Here is an 11861-nt window from a genome sequence, read left to right as displayed (position 1 = left end):
CATCCACTTCCTGTTTCTCCGTGGTGCACACCGCCTGTCCCAACCTCACGGCAGCGCCTCTCCCGACCTTTCTGCACTGCCACACCCACTCCCTGTATCTCCTGTCACGACCTTGCTCTGCCACTGCTCCAACCTCTCTGCACCACCTCTCCCGACCTCCCTGCTTCATCTCTCCCAACCTTCCTACTCCACCTCTCCCGACCACCCTGCACCGCTACACCCATTCCCTGTATATCCGTGGTGCACACCTTATCTCCTGACCTTTCTGCACCGCCAATCCCAACCTCTCTGCACCGCCACACCCACTCCCTGTATCTCCTTGGTGCACACCGCCTCTCCCGACCTGTCTGCACCACAACACCAAATCTCCCTGAACCGCCTCTCCCGACCTTTCTCCGCCGCTGCTCCAACCTTTCTGCACCACCTCTCCCGACTTCCCTACTCCGTCTCTCCTGACCTTCCGGCTCCACCTCTCCCGACCTCCCTGCACTGCCTCTCTCGACCTCCCTGCCCCGCCACACCCACTCCCTGTTTCTCCTTGGTGCTCACCGCCTCTCTCGACCTTCCTCCGCTGCTGCTCCGACCTCTCTGCACCGCCTCTCCCGACCTCAATGCACCACCACACAGACTCCCTAAATCTTTGTGGTGCGCACCTCTTCTCCGACCTCCCAACACTGCCACATCCACTCCCTGTATCTCCGTTGTGCACACCGCCTCTCCCGGCCTCACTGCACCACCTCTCCTGACCACCCTGCACCGCTACACCCATTCCCTGTATATCCGTGGTGCACACCTTATCTCCTGACCTTTCTGCACTGCCAATCCCAACCTCTCTGCACCGCCACACCCACTCCCTGTTTCCCTTTGGTGCACACCGCCTCTCCCGACCTGTCTGCACCACCACACCAAATCTCCCTGAACCGCCTCTCCCGACCTTTCTCCGCCGCTGCTCCAACCTTTCTGCACCACCTCTCCCGACTTCCCTACTCTGTCTCTCCTGACCTCCCTGCTCCATCTATCTCGACCTTCCAGCTCCGCCTCTCCCGATCTCTTTGCACCGCCACACACACTCCCTGTATCTCCGTGGTGCACACCGTCTCTCCCGACATTCCTGTGCTGCTGCTCCGACCTCTCTACACATCCTCTCAAGACCTCATCCTGTCCCGACCTCTCTGCACTGCCTCTCACAACCTCCATGCACCGCCACACAGACTCCCTGTATCTCTGTGGTGAGCACGCCTCTCCTGACCTTCCTGCGCCACCTACCCTGCCCTCCCTGCTCTGCCTCTCCCACCCTCCCTGCACCGCCACACCCACTCCCTGTATCTCTGTAGTGCGCAACTCCTCTCCGACCTCCCAACAACGCCACATCCACTCCCTGTATTTCTGTTGTGCACACCGCCTCTCCCGACCTCCCCATACCGTCTATCCCGCCCTCCCTGCTCTGCCTCTCCTGCCCTCCCTGCACCGCCACACCCACTCCCTGTATCTCCGTGGTGCACACCTCTTCTCTGACCTCCCTGCACCGCCACACCTACTTTCTGTATCTCCTTCGTGCACACTGCCTCTTCCGACCTTTCTGCACCTCCTCTCCCGACCTCCCTGCTCCATCTCTCCCGACCTTTTTGCTCCTCCTCTGCCGACCTCCCAGCACCACCAAACCCTCTCCCTGTATTTTCGTGGTGCACATCGTCTCACCCGACCTCCCTGCACCGCCTCTCCTTACCCCCCTGCACCACCACATCCACTCCTTGTATCTCCTTGGTGCTCACCGCCTCTCATGACCTTCCTGCGCCACTGCTCCTACCTCACTTCACCTCCTCTCCGGACCTCTCTGCACCGTCACATCCACTTCCTGTTTCTCCGTGGTGCACACCGCCTGTCCCAACCTCACGGCAGCGCCTCTCCCGACCTTTCTGCACTGCCACACCCACTCCCTGTATCTCCTGTCACGACCTTGCTCTGCCACTGCTCCAACCTCTCTGCACCACCTCTCCCGACCTCCCTGCTTCATCTCTCCCAACCTTCCTACTCCACCTCTCCCGACCACCCTGCACCGCTACACCCATTCCCTGTATATCCGTGGTGCACACCTTATCTCCTGACCTTTCTGCACCGCCAATCCCAACCTCTCTGCACCGCCACACCCACTCCCTGTATCTCCTTGGTGCACACCGCCTCTCCCGACCTGTCTGCACCACAACACCAAATCTCCCTGAACCGCCTCTCCCGACCTTTCTCCGCCGCTGCTCCAACCTTTCTGCACCACCTCTCCCGACTTCCCTACTCCGTCTATCCTGACCTTCCGGCTCCACCTCTCCCGACCTCCCTGCACTGCCTCTCTCGACCTCCCTGCCCCGCCACACCCACTCCCTGTTTCTCCTTGGTGCTCACCGCCTCTCTCGACCTTCCTCCGCTGCTGCTCCGACCTCTCTGCACCGCCTCTCCCGACCTCAATGCACCACCACACAGACTCCCTAAATCTTCGTGGTGTGCACCTCTTCTCCGACCTCCCAACACTGCCACATCCACTCCCTGTATCTCCGTTGTGCACACCGCCTCTCCCGGCCTCACTGCACCACCTCTCCTGACCACCCTGCACCACTACACCCATTCCCTGTATATCCGTGGTGCACACCTTATCTCCTGACCTTTCTGTACTGCCAATCCCAACCTCTCTGCACCGCCACACCCACTCCCTGTTTCCCTTTGGTGCACACCGCCTCTCCCGACCTTTCTGCACCGCCTATCCCGACCTCTCTGTGCCACCACACCCACTTCCTGTATCTGCTTGGTGCACACCGCCTCTCCCGACCTGTCTGCACCACCACACCCGACCTCCCTGAACCGCCTCTCCCGACCTTTCTCCGCCGCTGCTCCAACCTTTCTGCACCACCTCTCCCGACTTCCCTACTCTGTCTCTCCTGACCTCCCTGCTCCATCTATCTCGACCTTCCAGCTCCGCCTCTCCCGACCACTTTGCACCGCCACACACACTCCCTGTATCTCCGTGGTGCACACCGTCTCTCCCGACATTCCTGTGCTGCTGCTCCGACCTCTCTACACATCCTCTCAAGACCTCATCCTGTCCCGACCTCTCTGCACCGCCTCTCACAACCTCCATGCACCGCCACACAGACTCCCTGTATCTCTGTGGTGAGCACGTCTCTCCTGACCTTCCTGCGCCACCTACCCTGCCCTCCCTGCTCCGCCTCTCCCACCCTCCCTGCACCGCCACACCCACTCCCTGTATCTCTGTAGTGCGCAACTCCTCTCCGACCTCCCAACAACGCCACATCCACTCCCTGTATTTCTGTTGTGCACACCGCCTCTCCCGACCTCCCCATACCGTCTATCCCGCCCTCCCTGCTCTGCCTCTCCTGCCCTCCCTGCACCGCCACACCCACTCCCTGTATCTCCGTGGTGCACACCTCTTCTCTGACCTCCCTGCACCGCCACACCTACTTCCTGTATCTCCTTCGTGCACACTGCCTCTTCCGACCTTTCTGCACCTCCTCTCCAGACCTCCCTGCTCCATCTCTCCCGACCTTTTTGCTCCTCCTCTGCCGACCTCCCAGCACCACCAAACCCTCTCCCTGTATTTTCGTGGTGCACATCGTCTCACCCGACCTCCCTGCACCGCCTCTCCTGACCCCCCTGCACCACCACATCCACTCCATGTATCTCCTTGGTGCTCACCGCCTCTCATGACCTTCCTGCTCCACTGCTCCTACCTCACTTCACCTCCTCTCCGGACCTCTCTGCACCGTCACATCCACTCCCTGTATCTCCCGACCTCTCTGTACCACCTCTCCCGACCTCCCTGCTCCGTCTCTCCCGACCTCGCTGCTCCACCTCTTCCGACCTCCCTGCACCGCCACACCCATTCCATGTATCTCTGTGGTACACACCGCATATCCCGACATTCCTGCACCAGCTCTCCCGACCTCTCTACACAGCCACATCCACTCCCTGTATCCCTGTGGTGCACACCGCCTCTCCCAACCATCATGCGCTGCTGCTCCAACCTCACTGCACCTCCTTTCCCGACCTCTCTGCACCGCCACACACACTCCCTGTATCTCCTTGGTGCACAACGCCTCTCCCGACCATTCTGCGATGCTGCTCCGACCTCTCTGCACCACCTTTTCCGGTCTCCCTGCTCCATCTCTCATGGCCTTCCTGCTCCACCACTCTCGACCTCCCTGCACCGCCACACCCACTCCCTGTATCTCCTTGGTGCTCACCACCTCTCCCGACCTTCCTGCTCCACCTCTCCTGACCTCTCTGCACAGCCACATCCACTCCCTGTATCCCTGTGGTGCACACCGCCTCTACCGACCTCACGGCACCACCTCTCCCGACCTTTCTGCATCACCACACCCTACCTCTCTGCACCACCTCTCCTGACCTTGCTCTGCTGCCACTCCAACGTCTCTGCACCACCTCTCCCGACCTTCCTGCTCCACCTCTCCCGACCTCTCTGCACAGCCACACCCACTCCCTGTATCTCTGTGGTGCACATCGCCTCTACCGACCTCACGGCACCACCTGTCCCGACCTTTCTGCATCACCACACCCAACATCTCTGCACCGCCTTTCCTGACCTTGCTCTGCCGCCGCTCCGACCTCTCTGCACCACCTCTCCCGACCTTTTTGCTCTGCCTCTCCTGACCTCCCTGCACTGCCAGACCCTCTCCCTGTATCTTCGTGGTGCACACCATCTCACCCGACCTCACTGCACCGTCTCTCCTGACCTCCCTGCACCAACACACCAACTCCTTGTATCTCCTTGGTGCACACCGCTTCTTCCGACCTTTCTGTGCCGCCGCTCCTACCTCACTTCACCTCCTCTCCCGAACTCTCTGCACCATCACACCCACTCCCTCTATCTCCCGACCATTCTGTACCACTTCTCCCAACCTCCCTGCTCCGTCTCTCCCGACCTCGCTGCTCTACCTCTCCCGACCTCCCTGCACCGCGACACCCATTTCTTGTATCTCGGCGGTGCACACCGCCTCTCCCGACCTTCCTGCAACACCTCTCCCGACCTCCCCGCACTGCCACTACCACTCCCTGTATCTCCATGGTGCACACCGCCTCTCCCAACCTTCCTGCGCCGCCGCTCCGACCTCTCTGCACCTCTTCTCCCGACCTCCCTACACTGCCACACCCACTCCCTGCATCTCGTTGGTGCACACCGCCTCTCCCGACCTTCCCGTGCCGCCGGTCAGACCTCTCTGCACCTCCTCTCCCGACCTCCCTGCACCGCCACACAGATTCCCTGTATCTGCGTGATGCACACCACCTCCCCGAACTCTTTTGCCGACCTCCGTGCACCGCCACACCCTCCCTGTAGCTCCGTTGTGCACACTGTCATTCGCAACATCATTGCACCGCCACACCCACTTTCTGTATCTCAGCGGTACTCACCGCCATTCCCGACCTCCCTGCGCTGCCTCTCCCGACCTCCCTACACCCCACAACCTACGCCCCTGTACCGCCTCTCCCGATCTCCCTGCACCACCTTTCCCGGACTCCCTGTACCACTTCTCCCGACCTCCCTGCACTGCCTATCTCGACCTCACTGCACAGCCTCTCGCGACCTTCCTGCACCACCACGCCCACTCTCTGTAACTTTGTGGAGCACACCACATCTCTCGTCCTCCCTGCTCTGCCTCTCCCGACCTCCCTGCAACACCACACCCACTCTCTGTATCTCAGTGATACGCACCTACTCTCCGACCTTCCTGCACCACCACGTCCACTCTCTGTATCTCCGTGGAGCACACCACATCTCTCGTCCTCCCTGCTCTGCCTCTCCCGACCTCCCTGCACCACCACACCAACTCTCTGTATCTCAGTGGTACTCACCTTCTCTCCAACCTCCCTGCACCGGCACATCCACTTTCTGTATCTCAGGGGTACTCACTGCCTTTCCTGATCTCCCTGCACTGCCTCACCCGACCTCCCTACACCCCACACCCTACCTCCCAGCACCACCTCTCCCGACCTCCCTGTACCACCTCTCCCGACCCCCTGCACTGCCTATCCCGAGCTCCCTGCACTGCCTCTCCTGACCTCCCTGCTCCTCCACACCCACTCCCTATATCTCTGTGGTGCACACCACCTCTCTCCACCTCCCTGCTCTGCCTCTCCCGACCTCCCTGCACAGCCACTCCCGACCTCCCTACACCCTACACCCTACTTCCCTGCACAACCTCTCCCGACCTCCATGCACCACCTTTCCGGGACTGCACCGCCTATCCCGCCCTCCCTGCTCCGTCTCTCCCGATCTCCCTGCTCCACCACTCCCGACCTCCCTGCACCGCCACACCCATTCCCTGTATCTCCGTGGTGCACACCATCTCACCCGACTTTTCTGCACCGCCTCTCCCGACCTCTTTGCACCGCCACACCCACTCCCTGTATCTCCTTGGTGCACACCGCCTCTCCCGACCTGTCTGCACCAACACACCCAATCTCCCTGAACCGCCTCTTCCGACCTTTCTCCGCCGCCACTCCAACCTTTTTGCACCACCTTTGCCTCACCCGACCTTCCTGCACCGCCACACCTACTCCCTGTATCTACTTGGTGCACACCGCCTCTCCCAACCTTCCTGCGCCGCTGCTCCAACCTCACTGCACCTCCTCTCCCGACCTCTCTGCATCGCCACACACACTCCCTGTATCTCCTTGGTGCACAACGCCTCTCCCGACCTTCCTGCGATGCTGCTCCGACCTCTCGGCACCACCTTTTCCGTTCTCCCTGCTCCATCTCTCTTGGCCTTCCTGCTCCGCCTCTCTCGACCTCCCTGCACCACCACACCTACTCCCTGTATCTCCTTGGTGCTCACCACCTCTCCCGACCTTCTTGTTCCACCTCTCCCGACCTCCCTGCACTGCCTCTCTCTACATCTCTGCACCGTCACACCCACTCCCTGTATCTCCTTGGTGCTCACCGCCTCTCCCGACCTTCCTGCGCCGCCGCTCCGACCTCTCTGCACAGCCTCTTCTGACCTCCCTGCACCGCCACACAGACTCCCTGTATCTCTGTGATGCACACCACCTCCCCGACCTCTTCCCCAACCTCTGTGCACCGCCACACCCACTCCCTGTATCTGCTTGTGCACAACGCCTCTCCCGACCTGTCTGCACCACCACATCCAACCTCTCTGAACCGCCTCTCCTGACCTTTCTCTGCCGCCTCTCCAACATTTCTGCACCACCTCTGCTGAACTTCCTGCTCTGTCTCTCCCGACCTTCCTGCTCCACCTCTCCCGACCTACCTGCACCACCTCTGCCGACTTCCCAGCACTGCCTATCCTGACCTCCCTGCACTGCCTCTCCCGACCTCCCGCACCACCACACCCACTCCCTATATCTTCGTGGTACGCACCTCTTCTCCGACCTCCAAACACCGTCACACCCACTCCCAGTATCTCCGTTGTGTACACCGCCTCTCTTGACCTCCCTGCACCGCTACACCTACTCCTTGTATCTCCTTGGTGCGCACAGCCTCTCCCGACCTCTCTGCACCGCCACACACACTCCCTGCATCTCCTTGGTGTACACCACCTCTTCCGACCTTACTGCGCCGCCGCTCCGACCTCTCTGCACCACCTCTCCCGGCCTCCCTGCTCTATTTCTCTTGACCTTCCTGCTCCGCCTCTACCGACCTCTCTGCACCGCCACATCCTCTCCCTGTTTCTCCGTGGTGCACACCGCCTGTCCCGACCTCACGGCAGCGCCTCTCCCGGCCTCCCTGCACCGCCACACCCACTCCCTGTATCTCCGTGGTGCGCACTTCTTCTCCAACCTCCCTGCACCGCCACACCTACTTCCTGTATCTCCTTCATGCACACTGCCTCTTCCGACCTTTCTGCACCTCCTCTCCCGACCTCCCTGCTCCATCTCTCCCGACCTTTTTGCTCCTCCTCTGCCGACCTCCCAGCACCACCAAACCCTCTCCCTGCATTTTCGTGGTGCACACCGTCTCACCCGACCTCCCTGCACCGCCTCTCCTGACCTCCCTGCACCACCACATCCACTCCTTGTATCTCCTTGGTGCTCACCACCTCTCACAATCTTCCTGCGCCACTGCTCCTACCTCACTTCACCTCCTCTCCGGACCTCTCTGCACCGTCACATCCACTCCCTGTATCTCCCGACCTCTCTGTACCACCTCTCCCGACCTCCCTGCTCCGTCTCTCCCGACCTCGCTGCTCCACCTCTCCCGACCTTCCTGCACCGCCACACCCATTCCATGTATCTCTGTGGTGCACACCGCATATCCCGACATTCCTGCATCAGCTCTCCCGACCTCCCTTCACTACCACTGCCACTCCCTGTATCTCCTTGGTGCACACTGCCTCTCACGACCTTCCTGCGCCACTGCTCCTACCTCACTTCACCTCCTCTCCGGACCTCTCTGCACAGTCACATCTACTCCCTGTATCTCCCACCTCTCTGTACCACCTCTCCCGACCTCCCTGCTCCGTCTCTCCCGACCTCGCTGCTCCACCTCTCCCGACCTCCCTGCACCGCCACACCCATTCCATGTATCTCTGTGGTGCACACCGCATCTCCCGACATTCCTGCACCAACTCTCGCGACCTCCCTTCACTACCACTGCCACTCCCTGTATCTCCTTGGTGCACACCGCCTCACCCGACCTTCCTGCACTGCTGCTCCGACCTCTCTGCACCTTCTCTCCCGACCTCCCCGCACTGCCACACCCACTCCCGATATCACTTTGGTGCACACCACCTCTCCCGACCTCTCTGTACCACCTCTCCCGACCTCCCTGCTCCGTCTCTCCCGACCTCGCTGCTCCACCTCTCCCGACCTCCCTGCACCGCCACACCCATTCCATGTATCTCTGTGGTGCACACCGCATATCCCGACATTCCTGCATCAGCTCTCCCGACCTCCCTTCACTACCACTGCCACTCCCTGTATCTCCTTGGTGCACACTGCCTCTCACGACCTTCCTGCGCCACTGCTCCTACCTCACTTCACCTCCTCTCCGGACCTCTCTGCACAGTCACATCTACTCCCTGTATCTCCCACCTCTCTGTACCACCTCTCCCGACCTCCCTGCTCCGTCTCTCCCGACCTCGCTGCTCCACCTCTCCCGACCTCCCTGCACCGCCACACCCATTCCATGTATCTCTGTGGTGCACACCGCATCTCCCGACATTCCTGCACCAACTCTCGCGACCTCCCTTCACTACCACTGCCACTCCCTGTATCTCCTTGGTGCACACCGCCTCACCCGACCTTCCTGCACTGCTGCTCCGACCTCTCTGCACCTTCTCTCCCGACCTCCCCGCACTGCCACACCCACTCCCGATATCACTTTGGTGCACACCACCTCTCTCGACCTCTCTGCACCGCCACACCCAACCTCGCTGCGCCGCCTCTTCCGACCTCTCTTCACCACCTCTCCTGACCTCCCTGCTTCATCTCTCCCAACATTCCTACTCCACCTCTCCCGACCACCCTGCACCACTACACCCATTCCCTGTATATCCGTGGTGCACACCTTATCTCCTGACCTTTCTGCACCGCCAATCCCAACCTCTCTGCACCGCCACACCCACTCCCTGTATCTCCTTGGTGTACACTGCCTCTCCCGACCTGTCTGCACCACCACACCAAATCTCCCTGAACCGCCTCTCCCGACCTTTCTCCGCCGCTGCTCCAACCTTTCTGCACCACCTCTCCCGACTTCCCTACTCCGTCTCTCCTGACCTTCCAGCTCCACCTCTCCCGACCTCCCTGCACTGCCTCTCTTGACCTCCCTGCCCCGCCACACCCACTCCCTGTTTCTCCTTGATGCTCACCACCTCTCTCGACCTTCCTCCGCTGCCGCTCCGACCTCTCTGCACCGCCTCTCCCGACCTCAATGTACCACCACACAGACTCCCTAAATCTTCGTGGTGCGCACCTCTTCTCCGACCTCCCAACACTGCCACATCCACTCCCTGTATCTCCGTTGTGCACACCGCCTCTCCCGGCCTCACTGCACCACCTCTCCCGACCACCCTGCACCGCTACACCCATTCCCTGTATATCCGTGGTTCACACCATATCTCCTGACCTTTCTGCACCACCTATCCTGACCTCTTTGCACCACCACACCCACTCCCTGTATCTCCTTGGTGCACACCGCCTCTCCCGACCTGTCTGCACCAACACACCCAATCTCCCTGAACCACCTCTTCCGACCTTTCTCCGCCGCCACTCCAACCTTTTTGCACCACCTTTCCTGAACTCCCTGCTCCGTCTCTCCTGACCTCCCTGCTCCATCTATCTCGACCTTCCAGCTCTGCCTCTCCCGACCAACCTACATTGCCACACCCATTCCCAGTATCTCCGTGGTGCACACCGTCTCTCCCGACGTTCCTGCGCCGCCGCTCCGACCTCTCTACACATCCTCTCCCGACCTGTCTGCACCACCACACCAAATCTCCCTGAACCGCCTCTCCCGACCTTTCTCCGCCGCTGCTCCAACCTTTCTGCACCACCTCTCCCGACTTCCCTACTCCGTCTCTCCTGACCTTCCAGCTCCACCTCTCCCGACCTCCCTGCACTGCCTCTCTTGACCTCCCTGCCCCGCCACACCCACTCCCTGTTTCTCCTTGATGCTCACCACCTCTCTCGACCTTCCTCCGCTGCCGCTCCGACCTCTCTGCACCGCCTCTCCCGACCTCAATGTACCACCACACAGACTCCCTAAATCTTCGTGGTGCGCACCTCTTCTCCGACCTCCCAACACTGCCACATCCACTCCCTGTATCTCCGTTGTGCACACCGCCTCTCCCGGCCTCACTGCACCACCTCTCCCGACCACCCTGCACCGCTACACCCATTCCCTGTATATCCGTGGTTCACACCATATCTCCTGACCTTTCTGCACCACCTATCCTGACCTCTTTGCACCACCACACCCACTCCCTGTATCTCCTTGGTGCACACCGCCTCTCCCGACCTGTCTGCACCAACACACCCAATCTCCCTGAACCACCTCTTCCGACCTTTCTCCGCCGCCACTCCAACCTTTTTGCACCACCTTTCCTGAACTCCCTGCTCCGTCTCTCCTGACCTCCCTGCTCCATCTATCTCGACCTTCCAGCTCTGCCTCTCCCGACCAACCTACATTGCCACACCCATTCCCAGTATCTCCGTGGTGCACACCGTCTCTCCCGACGTTCCTGCGCCGCCGCTCCGACCTCTCTACACATCCTCTCCCGACCTCATCCTCTCCCGACCTCTCTGCACCGAGTCTCACAACCTCCATGCACCGCCACACAGACTCCCTGTATCTCTGTGGTGTGCACGCCTCTCCTGACCTTCCTGTGCCACCTACCCCGCCTTCCCTGCTCCGCCTCTCCCACCCTCCCTGCACCGCCACATCCACTCCCTGTATCTCTGTAGTGCGCAACTCCTCTCCGACCTCCCAACAACGCCACATCCACTCCCTGTATTTCTGTTGTGCACACCGCCTCTCCTGACCTCCCCGTACTGCCTATCCCGCCCTCCCTGCTCTGCCTCTCCCGCCCTCCCTGCACCGCCATACCCACTCCTTGTATCTCCTTGGTGCACACCGCCTCTCACGACCTTCCTGCGCCACTGCTCCTACCTCACTTCACCTCCTCTCCGGACCTCTCTGCACCGTCACATCCACTCCCTGTATCTCCCGACCTCTCAGTACCACCTCTCCCGACCTCCCTGCTCCGTCTCTCCCGACCTCGCTGCTCCACCTCTCCCGACCTCCCTGCACCGCCACACCCATTCCATGTATCTCTGTGGTGCACACCGCATCTCCCGACATTCCTGCACCAGCTCTCCCGACC

This window comes from Saccoglossus kowalevskii, chromosome 15 (genome assembly GCF_978046115.1).
Source record: "Saccoglossus kowalevskii chromosome 15, keSacKowa6.1, whole genome shotgun sequence".
In the NCBI taxonomy this organism is placed as follows: domain Eukaryota; kingdom Metazoa; phylum Hemichordata; class Enteropneusta; family Harrimaniidae; genus Saccoglossus; species Saccoglossus kowalevskii.
The sequence above is the reverse complement of the archived record's forward strand: the minus strand, read 5'-3'. Positions refer to the sequence as shown.